This window comes from Lathyrus oleraceus, chromosome 4, assembly GCF_024323335.1.
Source record: "Lathyrus oleraceus cultivar Zhongwan6 chromosome 4, CAAS_Psat_ZW6_1.0, whole genome shotgun sequence".
NCBI lineage: Eukaryota > Viridiplantae > Streptophyta > Magnoliopsida > Fabales > Fabaceae > Lathyrus > Lathyrus oleraceus.
The window spans coordinates 305,668,891-305,672,499 of NC_066582.1; the positions used below are offsets into that span (position 1 = coordinate 305,668,891).

General features: G+C 35.8%; 1 long non-coding RNA gene across 4 annotated transcripts; it reads right to left on the reverse strand.

The window, feature by feature from the left end:
• Positions 1 to 488: 488 nt before the first annotated feature.
• LOC127075247 (uncharacterized) lies at positions 489 to 2,909 on the reverse strand. 4 transcript variants are annotated; one of them, XR_007786281.1, is made up of 3 exons: positions 2,520 to 2,847; positions 1,885 to 1,932; positions 489 to 1,809 (listed from the first exon to the last, which is right to left on the reverse strand). It is a non-coding gene; the product is annotated as an uncharacterized LOC127075247 (long non-coding RNA). The 4 variants fall into 4 exon arrangements; XR_007786284.1 differs by having other exon boundaries at positions 2,502 to 2,847; XR_007786282.1 differs by lacking the exon at positions 1,885 to 1,932 and having other exon boundaries at positions 2,520 to 2,909.
• Between the last annotated feature and the right edge of the window lie 700 nt (positions 2,910 to 3,609).

Below are 3,609 nucleotides of genomic sequence, written 5' to 3' on the forward strand. Positions count from 1 at the left end.
CTTGCAAGGTCATGGCTCTTATGTATATAGTGTGGATTGCTAGTCTTTGGTCCACGCCTCAAAAGTTCATTGCCTCATTATCTCCTAGTCCATGGATTTCATAGTTACATATTGCATCCATAATCTATAAATTTTGATTCAAGATCCATTAGCCTAGTGCATTAGTCCATGTACATTCATACTTCATAGTCTATATGCTCATGATTCATCATGCATTCAAGGTCCTTGCAAGGAGGCATGTTTCATTCAAATGTCATAGTTCATTGATTCAAGTCATTGGTGCATTCATTAACTTCAGATTTCATAGAGCAATATTGGTCCATTGTCCTTGATTCATTCTTAGTCCATTGGTCCACGTGTCATCTTGCATTCATATTCTTCATTTTTCAAATACTTTAGAGATATGTTTCAAGCTTTGGTCTAAGCATGAATAATGGAGAAATTTCAATTGAAAAGCAAAGCATAGTAGTAAATCATAAAGAGACATTTGAATTCAAAACATTATTCATTCATTCATATAATTGTTATGATCATCCTTTTCCAAGTTCCATACAAGAAAATACAAAATAAAAAATGCAAATTTGACCAAAGTTGACTTTTTGGTCAATTGACCTAAAATTCCAAATTCCTAATCCTAAGGATCTATTGTGTCTTCATCCTTGCATTCATTCCATTGGATAGCATGGTAACATCTTTCTTCATGAACAATTAACCATTGTTCCTTCAAACCATTGTTCCTTCAAACCATTATCATGATCTCACTTGAAATTTCATGCCAAATGTCAAACATGACCAAGCTTCATAGCCTTGCATCCATTCAGTCATGCATCAAATCATTGAATCAGTTACAATAGTGCAAACACGTGCATTCAAGTATGTTAATGTGGCAAGTATACATGGCATCAAAACCCTACATATCGATCCAATTTCATGATGAGCATTCATGCTAACAACTCGGTCATAGGCAACTAATGGGAACAACGTCAAGCCTGGCATGTAATACAACATCACCAGTAAACACAAGTAGGCAGTCTGCCTGGCAACACACTGACATTGCATATTAACATGACAATCAATCCAACAAACTTGTAATGCAACACATAAGCCTGCAATCATGACAACATCATTCAAGCAGGCCAAGCACAAACCTATCATCAGCAGGCAAAACAATTCAGTATAACATACACTTAAACCCTGCATTCAATCAAGCCATGAACAATTAACAACAACGTGCATCAGCAGAACAACAATAACATGCGGCATTAACAATACAAACTGCATAACAAAATACTAACAGCATTGCATTCATAACATAGGTTTTAACAAGATCATCACCAGTTCATTTAGCATGAAGCTAGCTCACTAACGTTCATTATCCAACATAACATTGCACATACAATCATCTTGCATAATGCCAAAAAAATGCTACAGACCAACCAAGCAAACTAACATCAAAAACTTCATTCCATTCTAGACCCTCCTCACTAAATGAATTAACCACATAACCAAATTCTGCAGCTTCATAACAGATCAACATAAATTTTATACCAGCATCATAACTATCATACACCATACTAATCACTTTTGCTTGTTGCTTTGGTTTGTGTCCAAAATAAAAAACGGTTGTGACCATCCTTATGAGCCAATATCGCATTTGCACCCAACTTGGATGGGGCTCGAACCTGCAGTAATTTGAGCAAGGCATAATGAGCATTAAGCAAACCAGATAACACCATTTCCCAAAATCGAGCCATCCACCTTACAAACCACAATCCCAAATCATACATTGCCATGGTATCACTAACAATCCTGCAACATATAATTATACATTAAAAATCAAGAAAGAACCATAATCCTGCAATAGCAGACCAGTTTTTCACATACATGGCAAGCAAACATCAAGGCAAAACCATCAAAAACCTAGCAAGCACCCTGCAACAATCAACAAGCAATCCAATTAACTCATCATCCAAGTCGAGTTATACACTTAACATGACTACATCATTTATTTTTTCATCCAATTAACATCAAATTAAAACTCAGATTAACAACTAACTAACCAAATTTCTAATAGTTCACTAACCTCTAACTATTTTTTCCATTACAAAGTGAATTTCATATGAAATTAAGTTTGAGTTTCTAACAAACTCCAACAGACTGCCCTAATTGCTGCCCGGTTTGCCCAAGTTAGTTGCATCCTCAAAATGTCTATATGTTCAATCACTCTGCAGTTTTGTCCAGAACCTAATAGCATTTTCAACCTCTCTATGATATCTCTCTCTCCTACCCTCACCCATACTAAAGCTCTGAATCTTCATTTGTGTTAGAGCTTCAATGTCTAAAACTCTAGACAACCGAGCTAAACCTCTGGAATCAACTACTCTCGATTTGTAACAATCACGCACACAACAAAGTCCTGCATCAATTACATCTCACTCGAAGAAATGTTCCAAGAATATAATAACAACAAGAGATCTCACGAGGAAGAAGAAGGAGCATACCAAGAAGAAGCGAGATACCTGTTTCGCAACTACGTCGCGATCTGAATCCGGTAAGTTCTCTACCATCTTCTTGTGTCGCTCGCTTCATTTCGCTGCTGCGCATTTGGAGTTGGTTCAAATTTGGAGTTTAACGTGTAACACGACTGTTGGAGGTGTTTTCAAATCCATATTTCTTCGCTTTGTTCGCATCGACTTCGTATCGGTTTTGTTAATCTGAAGATTTCTTGGACGTGTGCTTATTCCGGGGGCGAAATGGTTCATAGTTGCGTCCGTTTCAGTTCACAAGATCGGGGAAGACGATGTAGGTGGAAGAAGTGGCGAAGTTGAAGCGTCTTCGCGTACGAAGTTTCATACTGAGTTAAGTAGAGCTCGCAACATTCAGCTTGGGCCTATGGGCCGAAGGTTGCTCTTTACACCACCCTTGTGGATTCTACACCCCTTTCAGTAGGGTTTAGAGTTGTTGCTTTGGGCCTGAGGCCCACTTGCTGATTACAGTTCAGTTTCGGCTCTATACTCCCAAGTCCTTTTGATTTCAACATGACAACGATGGGCCTCTACTGTAAGGCCCATCTGAATCTTCTTCTTTTTTCGTTATTGGGCTTGGCTGTTTCTTTAGGGCCTTTCTTTATTTTTGTTAATTAGTAATTAGGGTGTAGATTAGCAATTAATTTTAATTAACATTTAGATTTTTGAATTTTAATTAGGATTGTTAAGACTAATTAGATATTTTAGGATTAGTTTTAGAATTCTTTGACTAATTAGGATTTTGTATTTTTAGTTGATTATAGTTTAATTAGTATTAAATATTGTTTAATCTAGGATATTTGGTTTAGTTAGGATTTAGTTTTATTAGATATTAGACTTTAACTAGATCTTATTTTTAGTAGGTTCTTAGAATTAGGGTTAATTAAATTTTCAGGATCTAGGGCTAATTTGATTAGCTTAGAAATTATATTGGATTTTAATTAGCATTTGCATGGTTAGAATTTAATCTAATATCAATATTTTGTTTATTGACCTTTTTACCATTTAGAGGATATTTTATCATTTTTACCATACAATTGCATGTTTCCTTAGAATTTTTAGCTTAGAATTTTAATCTAGTTTT